The following is a 23399-nucleotide window of genomic DNA, read 5'->3' on the forward strand; positions in this document are numbered from 1 at the left end:
TCAAATAAGAATTTTGTGGCCTAAGCATAATTGGATTTCTTTGTAAGTTTTGATCTGTCTGTTCTGTGGACCTGGTGTATGACAACTCATTTACATAGGAGAAAATGAAATGAAGGACATCAGTGAATTTATGCTTCAAAATTGAGACTTCTTGGGACTGGTTCAGAGAAGGCTTTATTTCTGGAGAAGGAAAATAAGAAAGATGAGACAGGAAGAGGTGAGAGGTCCTGTGATATGGTTTAATGAGAATCATTTTTGCAAGATGTGCCTTGAAGCTGTGCCAGCAAAATCCTCCCTCTACTGAATCTGAGGACTACATCGGAGCTTTTTCTCCTAAAAATTTAGTATCCCAGTTATATATTACTGTGTGGAAATCCATCCAAATGTATAGGGTCATGAAGTCACCACTGTATCTCTGGGCTCACGGGTTCTGTAGTATCCTATGTCTGAACAAGGATGAATGGGAGTGGCTTGTCTCTTGCTGTGATCTCTAGGGCCTCTTCTGGAAACACTTGAATGTAGAGAGTGACACACAGCTAGGGCCTGGACCCATCTTCTGCAGGCGCCTGCACTCAGTGTCTGGGCTGGATAGCTGGCAGCCTGGGTTCCTGTGGAACTGCTGACCACAGTGCCTGCTTCTTGCCTTTCCACGTGGCTTAAATGACTCATGACACAGCAGCTAGATTCTGAGAGAGAGAGACAGAGAGAGCACACTTGTCAGCTTGTCTGGGTCATAGCATTCAGATATTTGGTCAAACATCAGGCTACATATCACTATAAAAGTGTTTTTAAAATGAAATTAACATCTAAATCAGCAGATTGTTTTTCAAAATATAGTGGGCCTAATCGGGTCAGTTGAAGACCTTTATGGGGAAATGTTCCCTAAGAAAGACAGAGTTCTGCCTCCAGACTGTGTCTGACTCTAACTGCAGCACCAGCTCTTCCTTGGAGCCTCAACCTGCCAGCCTGCTCTACAGATTTTAGGCTAGCCGACATCCACAATCACGGAAACTAGTATATTAAAGTGGATCTCTCCATGTATATACATGCACACACATTCTATTAGCTCTGTTTGTCTAGAGACTGCCGACTAATACTTGGAGTCCTGAAAGGGACAGTCCCAAGAGTGGAAGGCTGAAGTATCCAGGCCTCCTTTGGCTCAGCCCCAGAAATCAAAGAGATCACTCCCTGACATCCCATTGATGAAACCTGGATTCATGGAGGTGAAATTACAATGCCCTTTTGGCAACTAGGATCATACAAAGGACAGAGATTCCTAGTAGTTGTCTAGAAATTTGAGGAATAGCAGAGTCAAAGAACATACCAATGCTAAGAACCCTGCTCCATTGTATAGCTTGTAAGTGCATCTCCCACTGGAGGTGAAAGAAGGGACAGTCACAGTCACATTTGTTTTAGGTCTCCTGTAGAACCAAGTCATCAGGTGACCTATTGTCTCTGAGCTTTGGAAGAAACTCATGGAATATTGTCTATGGTATCTAATAAATGCCTGGATGACAAGTAAGCAACTTGGAAAGAATATACAAGCAAAACCCAAATTTTGTGCGTTAGGTAGATGAGACAGTAGAGTACATGGACAGAAAGGTAACTTTTTTCTGTGTGCTTGCTCTGTGCTTGTGTACTAAATTCTTTCATTGTCTCGTCTAACTTTTAAAAAAAGCTTGTAAAGTAGTGTCTCTGAAATTTACTGTTGCAGAACAAATCACTGTAAAGTCTAGTGATGGCAAAATAGTAATGATTATTTCCTCATCTTGATTTGCTGGGCATGGTGGCTCATGCCTGTAATCCCAGCAGCTCAGGAGGCTGAGGCAGGAAGATCATGAATTCGAAGCCAGCCTCTGAACTTAGCAAAGCCCTAAGCAACTCAGTGAGACTCTGTCTATAAATAAAATGCAAAAAAAGGGCTGTGGATGTGGCTGAGTTCAATCCCCAGTACCAAATTTATATATATCTTCTCTTGGTTCTAGAGCTTACTAGGCTCAGCCATGGTGGCTCAGACTCAGTGTGTCTCATGAGGTTGTGGTGCTGTGGTTTGGATATGGTTTGCATGTGTTTCTCAAAGGTTCATGTGCTAGAAGCTTGGTTACCCAATGTGGTGGTACTGAGGAAGCAGAACCTTTAAAAGGCAGGGTCTAATGGATGATAATTAGGTCATGGTAGCAGGCACCACCCTGATAAAATATTAATGCTATTCTAGTGGAGTAGATTAGTTCTTGTGAAATGGGCTGTTATAAAGCAAGTTTGGCTGTCTCAGCTCTTTCTTCCTTCCTATCATGCCATAAGATCTTTCCCTATTGCATGTACTCTTGCCATAATGTCATCTACCATGTCATAATATAGTGAGGGTCTTTACCAGCTCCAAACAGATGTTAACACCATATGCTTAGTCCACAAAACTGTGAGATATATATATATATATATATATATATATTCTTTATAATGTATTCAGCCTTGGGTATTTTGTTATAGCAATATAGAACAAACTAAGACAGATCTTGATGAGATCTGGAATCACCTTGAGTTTCACTCACTATGGCCATCCACTGGGACTTCAGCTAGAGTTATTTGCCGAAAATCTGCACAGGATCTCTAGGTGTTTGCTTGGTTCTTTCATGTGTAAAGACTGGGTTCTAAGCAAGAGCATCTCCAGGGAACCGGACAGAAACTCTATTACCCCTTATGACTCACTTCAGAATCTTATAGCATCACTTCCAAACATTCTGTTGGTTACAAGTCACAAACGCCAGTCCACATACAAGGGAGAAGTAGCAAAGAATTTGAAAATAGGTTTAAACCTTCCCAAGCAGTTTAAATTTCTCTCCTTTACAGATGAGAAAACCATGACCTCAAGAGACTGAATTGACCATGAGTGTGCACACAGCTAATCAGGGGCAGAAATGAGACTTGAAACCAGCTCAGTCAGAGTCCAAAGTCAATGCACTAAACCACTGTGCTACACTGCTCATCAGCAAGCCCACATCTTAACAGGGCATATAAGACACAAATATAGCAAGAACAGGATCTGAGCCCCAAAGCCAGAAGATAGAAATTAATAAATAAACCATTCCAAGAGCAAATATGGAATGAACATGTCCTGCTACAAAAGGCCAGAAAAGGCTTCCTAGAGCAGAGTAGGGAAGGGTCTGTGTAAGATAACATGGGCAAAGACACTGGGGAGGGGAAAGGAGGTAGGCAATCAAAGCAGAGTCTAGGATATGTGGAGGCAGTAACACACACATAACCTTGATAAGTAATAGCTGAGTGTGCTAAGGAGATTTGTGGAGAAAACATAGGCAGCACAGATTGCCACTTGATCCTTAAATACACAAATTCCTGGTCAAGACTTTTATTTTCACTTAAAGCTCTATTTCTTTAAGTGTGTTCCCTGGATCAGCAACATCAGCATCACCTGGGAATTTGCAAGGAAAGAAAATTCTTCCGCTCCACCCTAGACTTAACAAATCAGAAACTCTAGAGAGGAGCCCAGCAACCTGTGTTTTAATAAAACCTGCAGGCTCAGGTTTGAGACCCTCCACTCCCAGGTAATGTAAAGGGTCATATCACCTGGTTGTGGTTATTGAGTAGGCTGCAATGAGAGAGCAGACTCTGTCTCCAAGGGAGGGTAATGTAGAGTCAATGCATGGCTGAACTAGCACAACAGAAAGGACAGAGGGCAGGAGTGATGACAGGAATGATGCCCAAGGCCCTTGGACTTATTGATCTTAAGGAGTGTGAGCCCTCCCTCACAGCTTCTGCTCACTGAGCACAGTCACCTATTTAGTTCTCTAAATATTTGAGCCAAATGGCCCAGGAATCTGAGTATAAACAGGACTCAAGGATTCAGTCACAGACTCTGTTTCCTGTTACAAGCTCAAGCTACTCTACACTTTGCCTTTGGCAAAACGTTGCTTGGTCAAGCATTTTCTCTGAGACTTGCATGCTTCATTGCAAGCCTTGTTGCATTGTTATGAAGCCCATTGATTTCTTCAACCATTCCAAGAGCAAGCAAGGCTAGGTTTAATACTAGGACTGACCACAGATGCTTGAAAATTAAATGAGATAATTTTTGGCATAGTCAATATTAGCTATTTCTATTAGTATCTCTCTTGTTTTTGTTAATTCATGCATTCATTTAATATTTTCTATGCACCTGCTTTGTGCAAAGCACTGAGAACATAGTAGTGAATTAAATACTCATGGCCCTTCCTTTGGGTTTCTCTCTCCTTCTTCATTGTCAGTCCATCTGTGAGATGGACAAGAATGCAGATCTCAGAGTCTCAAGAACTGGGTTTGAGCTCTAAGTTCTGTAAAGTACTAACTCTAACCTTGGAAAATCACATCTCTCTCGGCATGTTGACTCATCTGCAGATGGGATCTAAAATTTGCCTTTCACATCACATGATTGTGTGAGGATCAAATGAGAAAAAGGAAGGGAAGGCATTTTGAGAATGGCAAAAGCTCTCCATCCTCAGCATGGGAAGTAGATTCAGTCTCCTCCCTCCTTCTTTCCTTCTTTGCCACTTCCCTCCACCTCCTGTGCTTGGCCCAATCCATGGAGCACTCCCTCCTTCCCCTCTCTAGGCCCAATTTCCTACCATACTGCAATTTCATTTTCTCCTGCTGGCTTATTCCTAGCTGTTCTTCTGGTTCAATAAAAAACAAACAAACAAAAGAATCAATTTCCCAAATGGCCAGTTCAGTGAACATAACAAATATACAGATTTGTCAACAACTTGATTCTTTTGACTCTTTATACAGAATTTGACAGTTCTTACTGATGTATCAATATTTAAGGAATGTTCCTTTTGTGTTGTTATAGGGATCCCAGAGGGTTCCATAGCACAGAGGAATTCTCTGATTGAGGAAAGGCACAAGATGGTCAGCACATAGCTCTGCCTGGACATCTAACTTGGAGTTGGGGAGAGGAAAATGAGCCCTGATCTGGGGAGAATGAGCCTTGATCTTACAGACTCTAAGGGACTGCCAATCCATCCATGTACATTGATGAAGACTTTACTACATATATTTTTATATGTTTTTGGTAAATCTTCAAACCAGTCATTTAATAAATTAGCCATTCAGCACTGAATAAAATTCACTGATGGTGTGAAGTCCACTGGCCTTTAGAGACTTGAGGCTCAGAGGGCCCTTTCCAAATGGATTTCTACCCGCTATGAGCACATATGGTCAAGCACTGGTTCTAACTGCATTAGGATTAATGTTATCTCTGACAGTCACCTGCCCTTTGACTTGAACCTGTAGCTCAGCATACTTACCAATGTCCCAGCAGAGTCCTTGAAAGTGAAAGGAGAGGGGCCCCTCTCCATTCCTGAACGTGGGATTCAGCACCACCTAGAAGTGTCCAGCCTGTGAATGTTTGGGATAGCATCTCTAATTTTTTTCTCTCTGAACCTTCCCCAAAGCTAAGACTCTCCCCACCTGTTTCAAGAATGTTTGCTTTTCCCCGCCGGGATGAGTGTTGGAGAACTTTCCCCATTAGCAAATGTCCTCTGTGAATGCTCAGCTTTCGCCTGGGCTCAGCACAGATGCACAGCTGACCTTCGCCCCTCACTTTTTTCTGCTTTGCACCTGTGCTTATGTTAGCTGCTCCGGGGCTTGCACTGTGTGACATGTCAGCTGCAGTTTCACTGCGCATGCATGTGCTTACTGCTGTGGCATTTCTCCCCTAGGAATAAGGAGGCAGCACCCAGCATAGAGGTGGCCTGGAGGTCCTGGTGGATACACAGTGGGTGGGCTTGAAAATGTCACACTTGCCCCTCTCACTCCTGTATGAGGAGAAAGAGCAGAGGAGAAGGAAGAGCCGGAGCAGGAGGGTCTCAAAAGGTTGACTGCTGGGGTCCTGTCTTCACAATATTTACTTGGAGCTCCAGGGGAGGACCCAGCCTTGCCAATGTGGGTGGGCTGAGAAGGTAATGACTTATGATTTTAGCTTACCTTTGGGAAAACTGAGAGCAATAGGCCAAAGCAACTTGCCTTAGACACATGTCTTCAAGGACAAAGGTGAAAGCAAATGGCTCTGTGCAGCTGGTTCCCTCCAAGACAGGATCCTGAGCTGAAAACACACGGGAGCTCTCTGTCAGCATCTAGTCTCTTTGGGCCCACAGGCCACTGCTGTACTTAGCATAGTAATTGGCTAAAATTCAAACCTGATCATATATCTCAAGTCCACTTAACATTCCAGTTTCCCCTTGTCCTTGTAGACAATTTCCAAACTCTCCAGTTTAGCATATGAGGCCTTTATTATGAAGGACCTGCCTATGTCTCCAACATAACCACTTGTACCAGTATTTTACTAAACCACAAATATATTTCTTTATTTATGCACATGTTGTACCCCTTGGGTGAATGACTACCCCATCTTGTTTCAAGTCTAGCTCTTACCAAAGGCTCTAGATGACTATTTGAGCCGCCATAATAAAGTACCAGCAATCTGGTGGCTTAAACAACAGAAATGTATTTTCTCAGAGTTCTTGAGGCTAAACACCCAAGACCAAGGTGTTGGGAGGGTTAGTTTCTCTTGAAGCCTCTCTCCTGAGTTTTCAAATGGAGTACTCTCCTTGTGTCTTTACAAGGTCTTCTCTCTGTGTGTCTGTGTCCTGATGTCATATTATAAGGATACTGGTCACATCAGGTCAGATCCAACCCTAATGACCTCATTTGAACTTAATCTCCTATTTACAGATCCCATCTCCTAATACAGTCATATTTTAGGGCTTTAGCATATAAATTTTGACTGGGCACTCTATAGTTCATAATGCAAAGCCCCAAGTTGGAAGGACTAACTGATCCAGTTTGAGGGAACATGAGACTGCTAAACTTTGGTGGTCCTGAACAAACTGGGGCATTTGGTTGGCCTGTCCCTATCCCTGCAGGCCTCGGTATGTTTGGTTGCTCTCAGCTTCCCTATCATGGTTTCATCTCTCTGGCTCATCTGAGTCCCTGTCTGCCCCCAGGAACATCTTGAGCTTAGGGCTGTTTCTTCCTCAAATTTGTACCCAACTCCTGGAATATAGTAGATGTTCATATGTGCAAAAAACTAATAAATGCTTTCTAGTGTGTTCCTGATCCTTTGTCTCCTCATGCCTCTTCTTAGGACGTCTTTCCCCCTTCCCATTTTAACTCCCTTTTTATAGAAGATCTAAGATAAAGACCCACATCTAGTGTAGAAAAACATTCCAGATTCTTCTATCAGAGCTGACTAAAATGGTTTCTCCATCCTCTGGGTAAAAAGCCCTACTATCTTATGTCCTCTGCCTTTGGTTTAGTTATGTAGAAGGACTGACCACATGGAAAAGAGACCGGCCATTCTTGTGTCTCATCCTCTCCAAAGACTGGACACCAAGAACCATGTTCATCCCACCATTACAATAACAACTCTCAGTCAGAGCAACAGCAGGTAACAAAGGTCACCTGCCTCTTGGATTGCTCTCGGTCCTTTAGAACCTGAGGAGGAAATCAAAGCAGAAGAAGAAGTGAAGCCCAGAGAAGATGAAGGACCTGAGCAGGTCACACAGCAGTAAGGGGAGACAGTAGGGCTGAGAGTCCTTCTTCAGTTTGCAAATCTGCCACCAGCTGCTAGACTCTTCCTGGACACAGAGCCTGCCGATGTCTGGATCTCACCTGCCCTATCCCGCCTTACATTTTTCTGCCCAGACATCATTTGAATCTCTCACTTTCTTGGATTCAAAAGATGGAAGTCTCCAGCTCTTCTATAAACTGACCATGGTGCGGGTACAGTCTCCATAAGACAAGTCCCTAGAATTTCCTGACTGATTTTTGGTTACCTTTTCTGCACCTATCTGTGGTCTAGGAGAAGTTGTATTCATTTTAGAATGTTTAGAGTGTTGAGAGCTCTTGATCTGTAACTGAAGACTGTTATGGGTGGGTCTAAATTTATATTCATTATAGTATTAACAGCTAACACTTATTCTCTCCCAGACACTGTGCAAAGGGATTCCCATGTATTAACCCAATTACACTTAATACAACCCAGTAGGCTGGTTCTCTTGTTACACTGCAGATGAAGAAACTGAGGCTTGAAAGATTAGATTTTCCTTTCAGAACACACATCAGGCAGTGGTGGACTAGGATTCATACCCATATTGTCTCTCTGGTACTCTGACAACCTCCTATAACACCCTTCAAGTTATGCTCAATTCTAGACTGGAATTTAAATGGAAAGTCTCATGATGAGAGTTTACAAACATGCACACCTGCCAGATTGCACTGCCCAAGTTTGTCCAGAGCAGAGAATGTGCCTGCTCAGCCAGGAGTGCACACAGATGAAATGTTGACCGTTCAGTCCCATGTCACTGTCTCTCCTCTGTGGCCTGATTATCTGGATCTTTCACTGAAGCTGTAGGGACCATGGATTTAGAAAAGGACTAGTCTAATTGTATCCTGCGAATCATAGGTATCTCCTAGCTAATAATAATCGCAGTTCACCCGTGTGCAAGACCTTGAAATCACAGAGTTCCTTGACCTGGAAGAGTTCAATTTGATCCTTCTCATCACCTGACCTGGAAAGCAGGTGATTGTGACAAGTCTTGGTTTCTAGGTAATCTAAGGGCCAGGCAAAGGGACAGAAGGTGGTTCCTCTTTAGCCCTGTGTCTGGAAACCTGAGGACCTGTAGCACGGGATGGAGCTTGCAGAATCTGAGCAGAGCTCTGTCTCTATTTGGACTTAACACAGAGAACACACATGGAACAGATGTGGCCCTGCAATGTGGGTAATTGCAAAAGGGACAGAACATGGTCCCCGAAAAAGATACAGAGAGTAAAAAGACAAAACACAGAGCAGAAGGGAAGTGGCATGGCTCACAGACATGTGCAAGTGATTGGAGCCTTCAGGGATCAACTTACACCCAGGGGAAATCAAGCAGGTGGTGGTGCTGTGGGCGGTGATGGGGTTTGAAAGTAATTATTCCCAGCTTATTATTCAGAACAGTGACATTTATGGCTGATCAAGTCAGAAGAGAGAAAATCCATGCTACAATGAGTGGGTCACCCTTTATGACATTTGGCCTTCTTGACTGAATCCATATCCTGTAAACTGTGGCTGTGGTGACATCTGAATTGGACAGTGAGATCTTGAAGAAAGACATTCTTATTAAAAGGCAGAATGCAAATCTCTCCTACATAGGAGAATCTCATGGCTGTGAGATTTCAGGAGAACAGTTCAAGTGTGTGAAGTCACAGATCATGGAAGGGACAGAGGAGAGTCTGAGGCTTAGGGAAAGACTCCTTGTCACCCACAGGCAGAGGCAGGGCTGGACACACAATCTGGAGGCCTGCCTCCTACCTTGGTGCCTTGAGGGACTCCATCAGATACTCTGGGCTGTGGGGTTGACTTGGCCTGAGCAGCCAAATTGTCTCTCATCTTTCTGTCAGCCTCGTGGTTCAACTGCACAGCCAGGGCTAAAGAAGACGGTATTTTTGCATTCTGGAGAACAGCAAACTTTGTTTTCCTTTCTCTTTCTCTATTTCTCCATTTGAATAGGTCAACCTCAGGCAGATATTAAGTACACAATATATCGTTGTTAAATATACTACTTTCCCATCAATAATGCATTTTGTTATTAATAGGGAATTAATATCAGTTCAACTGTAAGAAGTCTTGAAAATAAGGAAAAGTTGTTAGAGAAAAATAAAAATATTTTAAATGTCTACAATGCAGACAAATGTGTACTAACACTTAAGTATATCTTCTCCCAGCCCTTTATAGATAAATATGTTCACATATATAGTTAATAAAATTGGGGCCATGATTTATACAGTAACCTCTCATTATCTTTAGTTTCACTTTCCACAGTTTGGGTTACCCATAATCAATCACAGTCTGAAAATATTTAGTGGAAAATTCCAGAAATACACAATTTGTAAGTTTTAAATTGTGTATCATTCTGAGGAATGTGATGAGACCTCATACCATTGCATTCCATTCCACTTGGGATGTGACTCATCCCTTTTTTTATATACAACCTTCCAAAAGTCAGTTAGTAGCTGCCATCTCAGTTATTAGATTGACTGTTGTGGTATTGCAGGGCTGTGCTCAGGAAAACCTTAGATAAAAGCTTCTTGCTATATCTCAATGCCTAAATCTTTCATCTCACTTGATATCATCATATAGTCATTGTATCATCTCATCACCATAGGAAAAAGGGGAGAACAGAACAACAAGATATTTTGGGAGAGAGAGAGAAAAAAAAGAGAGGGACAACATTAACATAACTTTTATCATAGTATACTACTACGATCATTCTATTTATTAGTTGTATTATTATTGATCTCTCATTGTGCCTAATTTATAAATTAAACCTTATCATAGGTATATGCAAGAAAAGTATAGTATATAGGGTTCAGTACTATCCATGGTTTCAGGTATCCATTGTGGATATTGGAACTTAACCTCCAGGGATAAGGATGAAAACTATTATGTCACAGATGATTGATAGATAGAAAGATAGGTAGATACCCACATTGGTATGTAATTTTTAAACTTATTTTAACAGAAATATTTTCTCTATATTAGTAAAGTTTCTCAGAAAAAAAAGCACATCTTTGAGCCTGGTAGGATTGCTTGCAATTTATCTAACCCATTTCTTCTTATAAACATTGCTGTAAACGACATCATACCTGAGCCATCCTATCTTCTTGAGATTCTTTAGGCTCGTTCTTTGGCAGTGAGTGAGAGGAACAGGGCTAGATTCTCATTACACCAAGGATCACTTGAAAGATTGTGCAGATGGTCATTGTGACTTGCTCATAGCTCACAGCATGCTTCAGAAATGTCAAGTTCTCTGGTTACTCAGCAATCTGTGCCTAATAATCATTTTTAAATAGATAGGAGAAGGTGGCACAAAGACATGGAGTGTGAGATGGACAGAGGTGACATGCAGACAATAAGGAGTTTGGTTTAAGAACAATGAACACTGCTCATCATTAGCTCTTTTCCCCAAAGCATGGATACACTAAAGCTCTGTAGGGACATTCATGCAATGGATAGAGTGACTTTGTAAAGCAGAAGACAGTCCCAGTCTCCTGGTAGCCTGAAAGACAGTTCAATAAGCAAGGATGTTAGTCAATCCATATGGCATTTCTCCTTTGCTATAAAAATGTGTGTTTTGCACTCTTAACTGATAGAAGTGTCAATTCGACACACTAATATTCTTAAGCCTCCACAACAGGCTTCCAGCATATCTTTCTGGTCATGTTTTCCATTTATCCACTTACATAAGTTTCAGATTTCAACTAAGAGAGAAATCCCTTTCTGATCCAAAGATGCTCTCAAATTTCTCCTTTTAGAAGTTTGCTAGGAAAAATTCCTACCTCCAGAACTCCTTGAGCGGAAAAGGGTTTCTTCTTCTCATAGCTTGCAGAAATCCTACTGAATTCTCTAAATCTGAGATTTGCTCAAGACTCAGTTTTAGGAGTCTCACATGGGCCCTTCATCATATCAAGAGTCAATGGATTGAATGAGCACCAAAATTTCACACCCAACAAATCTAATATCATCTAGTGAAAGAGTAAAGTCAGAAATAGAATGCACACCATGCCCCTGGTTAGTGGATATGGAAGACAAAAGAGTGGTGGGCTGTCATGGTGCCCAATAAGAAAGGGATAGGGTGGGATCTGTTATTCCAACCCAACCTTGGTTTCTTCACCCAGAGATGAAATAGGCAAACAGAAAACTTCACTCATTTCTAATGGAAATATTCCTCAACACAGTTGAGAAATACATGAACTGTGCATTGAACCAAAAAAGGATTTGGATCTGGGTAACCCGAAATTTCAATTTTGTTCAATCTGAACTGGTTTCTAATGAAAATGACAGCACTGATCTGTAGTTGGCCCTCACCCCCTTGGGCTCTCTTGTGTCTGAATTATGGATGGTATCACTTGGTCAAAGTGATATCTTTTCCAGAAAGTAGGAGACTTGGGGACATATCATCTAGTGAAAGAGTAAAGTCAGGGTCTGAGCAAGGGCAAGATGTCACAAAAGCCCAGGTCAGGCCAGGTAGGGGAGACTATCTGGACCATCCAACCAAGTGTTCATCACAGGTCTGGACAAAGAAGGAGAGAACCCCACTATGATACAGAGGACACATGGAATGAAAAGACAAGAACAGAATTTTCAAATAGGAGTTGTGATGACGGTCACTATGAAGGGAGAGATGGAAGAAAGGTACTCTGTAAATGTCAGGGCAACTGGAGCTAGGTATTGCTCATTGATATATTTTGTGAAAAAAAAAAGTTCAAAGTTTAGAAGAGTCCTAAAAATCAAAATGTAATCAAACATATTTCCACCACCCCAGTCTTAGGGGATATACTTTATATTCTTTCCTTTTTAAAGGGAGCAAACATTCCCAAATGAACAAAAATCTATAACAACCAGATTCGTTCTCATTTCTGACCTCCCTTCTCTGTGGCAACTACTATTAGCATGACACATGTTTTCCAGTTGTGTTCATCAGCTTTGTGTCATTATAACAAAATATCTGATATAATCAACTTAAACAGAAGAAAGATTCATTTTGGCTCAAGGTTTTAGAGGTTTCAGACCATAGCCAATTGGTTTCATTGCTTTGGGGCCTGTTGTAAGGCAGAGCATAATGTCAGGGAACTCATGGAGGAGCAAAGCTGCTCACCTCCTGGTACCTGGGAAGCAGAGAGAGTGAAAAAAGGGACTAGATCCCAATATCACCTTCAAGGGCATGGCCCTAATGACCTAATTGCCTTCTGCTGGGACCCACCTCCTAAAGGTTCTACCACTTTCCACTAGCACCACAGGCTAGTGGAAGACATTGGCATATGAGTTTTGGGGGGACATTTAAGATCCAAATCATAACACCAGTCATTGCTTTTATATTTTTACAAACATATACTTCTATAACCAATATATAATATTGACTTCTCTATCTATGGGTGATTTTTAAATTTATATAAATAACATTTTTTCATATGCTTTATTTTTCATATTTTTGTCCCAATAATGTTTTAGGGATCCACTCATATCAGCATATATGATATAGCTCATTTCATTTAATTGCTGTGTCTAGATTCTTTTATAAGAAATTACACACAAATTATACACAATTTTAAGATGTCAGGTTACTCCACTTTTTAGTTAACACTTGATCTTTTCCTTTTCTTAGCCATTTTGATGTGTGGTTTTTATTTGCATTTCCCTGCTTACTAATGCTGTTGAAAATTTTTATGTTTGTTTACTATACTGATATTCTATTTTGTGTTCGAATCTTTTGCCAGTTGTTTTGTTGATTGTATTATATGCCTTTTCTTACTAATTTGTAGAAATTGTTTGTATACCCTGGATACAAGCTATGTTTATTTTGTTTTGTTTTCTGTGTATCAACTAGTTTCCCAATTTGCCTTATAATTTTGTTAGTTAAATATTTAAATGAAAAAAAATCCTAAATTTAACCAAGTTATTTTTGTAATTTGTGCTTTTTATTTCCCACTTAGCTGATGTTTACATCTGCCAAATCATTTAATATTCCTTTTTATTATATTCTCAAAACTTTATTAGTTTACTTTTTACATTGATATTCATAATTCATCTGCAATGTACTTTTTGCATTACTTTCTCCCATAAAAATCTGAGGTGACCTAGCACCATTTTATGAACATACTTAGTTTACTATTGCCCTAATACTTTATCATAAATCAAATATCTACATGCAAGCAAGTCTATTTCTGGGTTTGTTTGAATTTTTTTTTTTTTGTCATTTATCTATTTGTGTGCTCTTTCTTAATATCACAAAATCTTCATTACCAAAGCTTTGTAAAACATGATACTCAACAAAACAACTCCTCACACTTTGATCTTCTACTCTTGGCCTTTTATATGTAAACTTTCATCTTAACTTGTGAATTTTCATGCACAAAAAATTATCTCAATAATGTTTAGAGTTTTCTGAATAAACATCTTATACATTTTTCATTAGATTTATTACTAGATCTGTGGTTTGTATTGACCTTATTCTAAATGGCATCATTTTATATCTAACTTTCCAACTTCATCTTTTGACATAAATAGAATGCAGTGGCTATTTTCATCTTTTTTATTGTTTCAAGTACATTATTTTAATTATTATTATTTTATAATATGTCTCCCTTCATTTTTCTGTTTTGGAACTCTCCTAACTACCCATTTAACTTTACTCTTCCACCAGGAAACAAAACAGATAGGGAAAGAAAACTTTATGGATTGTTGGAAGCCAAGCCATAAAGTGTCAAGGCAGTGGTGCTCATGAACAGGGATAGAGCTATTAGGAAATCTGATCTCTTCATATCTCTGTATCAAAGCAAAATGGGTCTCCTTGATCCAGTGATTAGAAAATTATACCAGTTTTTGGAGCAAACTGAATGGGAAGGAAGTTCCCACTTTCATTCATCCAAGTCATAATGGACCAGGCAGTACAGCTTACTGTAACTCCCCCAGAGTTTGCATTTCTTTCTATTTTCTACTATTACTACTAGCTACCATTTGATAACATTGAATTGTTACCTAATTTAATCCTTTAAAGAGCCCCATGATTTAAACATTCCAATTCTTACCCAGATGAGGAAACAGGTTCACAGAACTTTTCCAAGATCATCAACCCAGTCTGGTCTGATCTGGATCTCATGCTCCACTGGTATTTCTTTTCTCTTAGCTAAGAATTTTAGAATACTGATCCATTGTTCTGAACACCCAGGTCTGAAGAAAAAAAAGACTTACTGAGCAAGAGCATCACTCAAGAGACTTTCTGACCAAGATTTTTTGTTAGGGGAATAGGGTGAGATGGTGGGCAGCAGGGCACAACCTTGGGAAACAGTGGTGTTGGTAGCAAACAAGTGGATAAGAAGCCAAACCAGATGTTTCCTGATTGCATTCCTATTTTAGCAGGTTGAATAGTATCCCCTCAAAATTTATGTGTATCTGGAGCCTTGGAATGCAACATTACTTGGAAATAGAATATTTGCAGATGTACTGAAGTTATAATGAGGTCATACTGGGTTAGGAATTGCTATGGTTTGGATGTTGAATGTCCCTCAAAGGCTCATATGTTAAAGGCTAGGTTCCCAGTGTAGCGCTATTGGGAGCTAGTAGAATCTTTAGGAAGTGGGGCCTAATGGGAAGTCCTTGGGTCATTGCAGATATGCCCTCAAAGGGTATTGTGTTACCCTAGCCAGTCCCCCTCTTTGTTTCTGCCTTATGAGATTTAAGTATCCGATTATAATAGACACTCCTCACCATTGCCATCTAGCACCTTTACGAAAGGCAATGGAGCCATCTAATCTTGAACTGGAGTTTCCAGAGCTATGAACCAAAATAAATCTTTCCTCTTGTGTAAATCAATTGACTCAGGTATTTTTTATAGTAACATAAAGCTAATTAACACAGGTATCCCTTACTAAATCCAATAACTGTTGTCCTTAAAAGGAGTGGACTCAGAGACAGACACGTGGAAGAAGGCCACGTAATAACAGAGTTGAGATTGTGCTGTCACAAGTCAAGGAATGCAAAGGATTGCCAGCAATGGCTAAAAGCTGGAAGAAGAAGAAAGGATCCTCCCTTGGAGGCTTTGGAGCAAATCTGACTCTGCCGACACCTTGATTTCTGACTTCTGGCCTCAAAAACTATGAAAAAAAATTCTATGTTTTAAGTCACTTGGTTTATGACAATTTGTTAAAACAGCCCTGAGAAATGAATGATCCTCCTTAGGACCAAGAAAGTCCCTGTTGAAATCATTGAAATGACATTTAAAGATATTGATAATTTCTATTATTTTGATTATCTGACTTGTACAATGGTCTGTTTCTCTGCATGTGAGATCAAACAAAACTCGGAGCTAGATGGAGCTGCTTCTCATTGTGTTTACTCTAAGCTGTGGCAGGCTTCTCAAAATGAGTGGTGCCTGGTGTGTAGTAGACCCTGCATGTATAAACAGGTTGAATGAATAAATATATTTATGAATGAAGAGTATGGAAGGCAAAGGAAATGATTATATTTCTCTGTGAGTAAAAGACCTCATATTTGTAGAAGATGATCTGGGTTGGCATAGACAAATCTTGTATCAGTTACTGAGTGTCTTTGAGCCAGTGACCCAGCCTCACTGAGACTTTGTTTCTTCACCTGTGAGTGAAACCGACAATGCTTTCCTTGAGAAGTTACTGAGAGTATTAGTCATCTATGTATCTATGGTCATAGCTGTTATAATGTAAATTTACTCCCACTCTCTTCTCAAGTGGAAGTGCATAACTGTAACACCCACAATGTCTCTCTGAAGGTGCATGCACATGTTTTATGGCATAGGGGTATGTACCAGTGCATGTACTTTTCTTGGTGAAGTGTGTACATCAAATAGTTATCCTTAGATAAACCTGGAAAATCGTGATCACCCTTGGCAGTCATTGAATTTAACTCCAGCAATATCAAAGCTTTTCAAGCACTCTTGAGAGTGAAGCATCAAAGAATTAAGTCACTTAGTCACACATTTTAAATCTCTCTAACATTTTCCTCATTTATCCTGGGACTGTCAACACAGCTGTTACTGGGTCTAGGTGTAGACAGCTTTCTAAACGGAGTGGTAAGTGCATTGGTTCTGGCTTAATAGACATGGTATTAGATGTATTCCAGTTTTGGCTACTGAACTCAATAAATCATTTTCCCTGGAGGAAATAAAAAGGAATAAAAAAGGAAAGGAAGAAGAGAAAAGACATCAATCTTAACTGATAATGATCCCAAAAGCTTCTTTCCCAGGGAGGAGTTCAGGGAGAGTGGGTGAAGAAAAGTGCTATTAGTAGATACAGTTAACCTGTCCTCAGATTTATTTGTCAATTTTCCTAACGCTGAGCTGTGTCCCTGGAGAACGTGTTCCCAAGACACATTGTAAGCGAACAGCGGGAAGTGGTTGCTGAAGGCAGTGGCTCCAGGTACCTTGGAAGCAGATGTTGGCAAACAATTACTCTGCATGGCCTGGTCCCCAGCCAGTTTCTTAAGCTTCACCAGATCCTATAACCAGAGCAAAGTGGCTTCAAGCTCCACTTGGCTGATTTTAAATCCAGACACACACACAAACTATTAGGAGACATTGCATTGGTATTTTTATGAGTTTGTAAATCCATTCTTTCTTAATGCCTTGGACACCTTGGACAACTGGTTGGGTGGCTGGGAGGAGGGGAAAGACAGGAATTCCATTAACAAGTCAGCGTGGGCACTGAAACTAGATCCTCTGATCCTAATGAATGTGCTCTTTCTATTGCAATGCACTGTCCTGGAGGTGGCAGATACTCAAGGCCTCTCAGTCTCATCCGAGATTCTCCCCTTGATCTGCTTTTCCATAAATCTACACTTGCCATCCAGGTCTCCAGCCACACTGAATTCCTTGCCTTTCATGGATGCACTATTAGATCTAAGTCAATGTCTTTGCATTGGCTGTCCCTCCCTGCAATCTGGAACATTCTCTACTTAGAATAGCTGTTGACCTCTTGGCTGCCTTCCCAATTCTAAATAAAGGACAGCCACTTCTTAAAAGTTTTATCTAGATCACTTTTTTTTAAATCTCCTGGTTTCTCATCCTTCTATTTTCCTTAGCCCTTCTCCCTAAGTCTCTGCTTGCCTGGCTGCCTTTCTCAACAAGCTGTACTTTTACCTCTGCACCTCCTTACTCAAGCAATGCTCAGCTCTAGCGGCTTTTGACAAAAAGTGTTCAATGAATGCAGGAAGTAATGAGTGAACAAATCCAGTGAAAGACCGCTGCAAAAGTCTATACCATCCTTGTATGTCACATATATTATTATATATCATGCTAAATAAACCCTGACTGAGCCAGCTCTCCCCAAACCAGGCTGCAAACATCTTTCTGAGAAGGCAGAAGTCCAGTTGGATTATAAACTAAGCATCAGAAATAATTAGTGTTGCAGACATCAAGTAGCATATCCAATTATCTCATATATCTAAGAATGGAGTTTTCTCATTCAACTAGTACTGGCTTACATGTGACTTTGAGCAAGTTTCCATTGTTTAATCTTCCTACTCATGGCAGAGCAATAAAGACTTTGATGTCTACCTCAAGGATTAATGAGATCATATTTGTGAGAGCTCTAAACATCTTAAGAAAAATACTTGCTCATGACTATGTACTGCCATTTCACTTGAGGCACATAAGGGCCATGAAAGTTGCCTCCACTCTTTTTCACTATGTAAGGCATACCATCTTAGTTCAACAGGTCACGGTGGGGAAGGTTTCAAGTAGATAATTCTAAGTAAGGAAGAGATAGAGATGATGTCTCTGGGATATATATTTTAACTAGCAGCGGGTATAAGATGAAGCCACCACAGTGTATTTTCTCTTAGGTAATCCTCCCATGATAAATTTGAGAAGTTGTTTCCAGCCCCAGATGGTTAGTCTTGATGATTTCTGTAACCCAAGGCTCCACTGCTGCAGGTACTAAATTCTATAAAATGTTCCTCACTGAAAAGTGGAAAGAGTCTTGCCCTGGGAATATGGGAGCTCTACTCTGAAAGAAGCCTGGGTCCTGGGTGCTATGGCTTTTACCTTCCTCCTAGGGAATGACTGAAATAAGCCTTTCACATAGAAACAAAAGAACAAGAAACAAAAGGCAACAACAGACTTAAGCCATAACATGTCAACAATTGCCTTAAAGGTAAATGATCTACGTATACCAGTTGAAAGTTAGAAATGGACAAGATAGATTAAACACACAGTCAAGGCGATCATGGCTGCTATTACTGCTGCCACCACTGCCAGTGCACGAAAGGCAGGTATCTATGCCTCAGAATGACACATGAAACTTCCAGGAAATTATGATTGTCAGGAACAAGACACAGAAAAAAATCCATGATGGTCTCATAGCTATAGGAGGCTTGCTTGTGGGAAACAGACCAGTTATGGTGATATAGCATGCCACTGACCTTAACCACAAATCCTGTTTCAATGCCTTCTTTAAAGGATTGCATTAAGGATATGCAAGAGATTCCCTAGCACTTTTGTGACTACCCCTTCCCTGCAGAAAGATGAACCTTCCTTCTCAACAGGATACCTTACCCTGTAATGGATGAACTGGCCAAGATGCTGCCTCCTGTTTTTATTAGGATTACAGTTGGAACTGGAGCTTACAGCCTTAGCAGATTTGCATTCAGTCATCCAGAGCTTGTGGAAGGACTTGTGCTCATTAACATTGACCCTTGTGCTAAAGGTTGGATTGACTGGGCAGCTTCCAAACTCCCAGGCTTGACAACCAATGTTGTGAATATTATTTTGGCTCATTACTTTGAATAGGAAGAATTGCAGGCCAACCTGGACCTGATTTAAACTTACAGTCTGTGTATTGCACAAAATATCAACCAAAAAAAAATCTATGGCTCTTCCTGGGTTCCTACAATAAACTCACAGGCCTAGAGATTGAAAAATCTATAAGGGCCAACATAATATCTGATTGAAAATATGGAAGTATTCTCTTTACTGATAGTAGGGGAAATTTACCTGCAGTTGAGGCTACGGTTGATTGCAATTATTGTCCAAAATCTATAGAAACAACTTAACTACCAATGGTGGACTGTGAGGGACTGCACCCATAGTTCAGACTGGGAATCTTCCTGATCCTTTCTGCAGGGAATCAGCTACTTACCATCTATCGGCCAGCATAACCCAGTTCACTCTATGTTGAATTCACTCTACCTTAATTAAGTATCACTGGCTTTGGAGAAATTTCCTTCATCCAGTCTGTCACCAGCAATTGTTAAGATGGAACTCAAGAATCTTGTGAGTCCCTTGATGCTCTGGGCCAACGCCAAACCATGGAGCTGCCCTGCTAAGGAGATGCTTTTTCCCTGGATCTTGAAATTCCACCCTCCATAATATAACTTTATCCCATAAACTGTCCTCCATTATTTTTAACACATGCACGGTCACTGAGCCTCTCTCAAGCATTCTGGATTTAACCTTCTTTCTACCCATCAATGCCCCTCCAACTCTTTTTCCCTGTATGTACCCAAAATTACTTCCATGCCATTACTTTAACATTCTAACATCTTTGGATGATCTGATCTCTATGTCTTCTCACATCAATTTTTTCCTGCACTCTAAGTATGTATCTAATAAGATTCTTTGGTCTCAACTTCATGTGTGTGCAAGCATATGTGTCTCTGTTTGTGTGTACACAGTTCTGTCATTTTATACATGCCTTCTGGAAGTGCTCCTTCAAACAACAAAATAGGAATTTCTTTGTATTCTCATTGGAATTTTTAAGGGAAATGTACAGAACACATTTCCAGGTTGAGTAGGCCACTGCTATCTCTTTTGGTTACAAATTGCTCAATAGAGTTTTTCAGAGAAATTTCAGGAAGGGGAATCTATAAGAAACATGGAAGATCATAATTACTCTTTGGTTGGTTGGTTGCTTGCTTGTGACCAATAGTGAAACGGTGTCTTCTATATAGAGGGCCAGGCAGGGTTGCCAGCTACCTCTTCTGTCTAAATAAATTTGCACATACATTTCTATAAATTAAAGGGAGGGATGTATTCTGTTAGAGACCCATGATTAATGAGATTCTGACACAATATGGATTTTTTTCCAAGGAGTGAGTGTGGCTTAACTACTGGGCTCCCAGAAAAAGGAGAGTAGAGACCAAAATGCCAGATCTCTGCTCAGCAAATAAAAACTGCTGTCACTACAGTGTCTGGTACCACTTATCTGCACAAAGTGCCTCCCAAGCCCATGATGGAGAGTGTTCTCCATCCTTCAGTCCCTCCAGAAGGGGTAGGTATGGCCTAAAGTTTATGGAGATGGTGAGAAAATGGGAGGGAAGAGAAGAATAGCTATTAACATAATAGGCTCTCCTGTTCAGGTAAATTGTTTTTGGCTTCCTGTTTACTGTTACATGAGGGGTTTCTCACCCATAAAGTATCACTGGGAGGAAGATGAAAGAACCATGAAGACCAACTGTCAAAGCAAGAGCCTAGCTAGTGGGAACATGGAGATATAAGCTTAGGATTACATGGTTCTGTTATAGGAATATAGCTTAGTTGGTAGAGTGCTTCTCTCGTGTGCACAAGGCACAAGACCGTGGGTTCAATTCCCAGCACCACAACCACCAAAAAAAAAAAAAAAAAAAAAAATTGCATGGTTCTGAGACTTGGGAAAGAGTTTTCTAGATACATTGTGGGCTTTCTACTGAGTTAAAGAATGCACTCTGCTAGAGTATGACTATTCACAAATTATTAACTAAAGCTTTATATATCTCATTGTTTAAAAATACATGGCCAAAAACATGTTGTCTTCAAAATAAAAGTATGTAAAAAGTACAATGACACATGAATCTAATATACAATGACCTTGATAGATTGAATGTAAAAGGATAGAAGAAGTTATACTATGAAAACATTATTTTTTAAAAAGTAGTAGTAGTTATATAAATGACAGATAAAATAGGCTTTGGAGGAAAGAAAAAAGGTTACTAGAGACAGAATTGGAGATTGCATAATGATCAAAACATTAATCCACTAGGAAGAAATAAAGATCCTACCTATACATGTACCAAAACATAAAGCCTCAAATAACACATAAGAAGCTTACAGAACTGAAAGAAGGAATAGACATATCTGCAATTACAGTTACAATTTTCAATACCCTACTCTCAGCAATGAACAGAACTCCTAGACAGAAAATCTCAGTGACATAGAAACACTGAATAATACCATCGGCAACAGGAACTGATGGCTGTTTATAAACCACTCTACTCAATAAGAACAGAACAAACATTCTTTCTAAGTATCCATGGAACATTGACCAAGATGGAATACTCTTTCATCATAAAACAAACCTTAAGATTTTTAAGATAACCAGATTAATACAAAGTATTGTTCGCTAACCATAATGGAATCAAACTAAACATCAGTAACAGGAAGACAACAGGAAAATCTCCAACTACATAGAAATGAAACCACATATTTAGTTGTAAATAACCTTTGGGACAAAAAGAAAATCTCAAAGGAAACATAAAAAATACATAATTAAATTAAAATAAAAGCCAACACATTAAAATATGTGGGGTGAAGTAATGCAGTGCTAGAGTGGGTTTTTAGCCCTAAATTGTTTAAAAAAGCAGAACAATCTCAATACTTAAGGTATCTATCTCAAGAAACTTGAGGGGGAAAAGTTCAAAATAAACCCAAAACAAGTGGAGAAAAGGAAAACATCTGAATTCACAAAGTTGAAAACAGGAAAATAATAGGAAAAAAATCAGTGGTTTAAAAAATTCATTAAAACCAACAGGACAGACATCTAAGAAAGCTGACAAAGGAAAGTTAAGATGCAAATCACACATATCCGAAATGAAACAAGGGACAGCACTATTAATTCTGAAGTCATTGAAAAGAATGATAAAATATATCATAAACAACTTTACCTTGGTTAATTCAATAAGTTAGAAGAAAAGGACCTGCTCCTCAAAAACCACAAACTACCAAAATTTAATGAGGATGAAATAGACAAACAACACTGATAGTCCTGTACCCAAGAAAGAAATTGCATTTGCAAATTAAGAGTACCCCTGACCAAAAAAAAAAAAAAAAAACATCCAGAACCAGATGAATTCTCTGGAGACTTCCACCCAAGATTTAAAGAAAAATTGATATCAATTTTACACAATTCTCCTAGAGGAAAGATCATACCACAATTCATTTTATGAGGGTACTATTATACTGGTTAGTAAAATGAAATTAGCTTTGTTTGTAATACCAAAGTTTGGTCTGTATAAAAATAATACCCAACAGACTGATACCTCTCATGAACTTTGACTCAAAATTCTTCAACAAAATATCCACAAAGTGAATCCAGTAATGTATAAAAAGAATTATAAATCATAACTAAGTTAGATATATTGCAGGTATACAAGCTGGTTAAACATTTAAAAATGAATCAGTGGAATCCAACATAACAGCAGACTAAAGAGGAAAAGCCATATGATCCTATCATTTAATTCAAGCAGTAAGTAAAAAGAAAAGAAAACAAATGACAAGAAAAGAAAATAAAATCCCTTGCCACCAGAAAACAACTATGTGTTGTGCTGGCTTTGATCAGCTATGGTAAAAATCAAGATGAACAATTTTTGGTGACCAGGTTTTGAAGAAAATGTTGAATGGAACACAAATATGGATAAGGGTACAGAAAGATCACTTGCATTATGGACTGAGAGTGGCTAAGTCATTTGCTTAATGACACACAGCCAGTAATTAAATAATTTATTTTGATAGCAAAATCAGAGATACATAGACCACAGTACCCTGGAATTGGACTCCTGACCAGTCTTTCTATATATATATATATATATA

The 23399-nt window shown here is 39.7% G+C and overlaps 1 pseudogene; it reads left to right on the plus strand.

The window, feature by feature from the left end:
- The first annotated feature begins 18006 nt into the window (after positions 1–18006).
- LOC124102222 (protein NDRG3-like) lies at positions 18007–19507 on the plus strand (annotated as a pseudogene).
- The last annotated feature ends 3892 nt before the right edge of the window (positions 19508–23399 follow it).

Source organism: Marmota monax, unplaced genomic scaffold (assembly GCF_021218885.2).
Source record: "Marmota monax isolate L192 unplaced genomic scaffold, Marmota_monax_Labrador192_F-V1.1 WCK01_AAM20220418_F8-fsc00161, whole genome shotgun sequence".
Taxonomy (NCBI): domain Eukaryota; kingdom Metazoa; phylum Chordata; class Mammalia; order Rodentia; family Sciuridae; genus Marmota; species Marmota monax.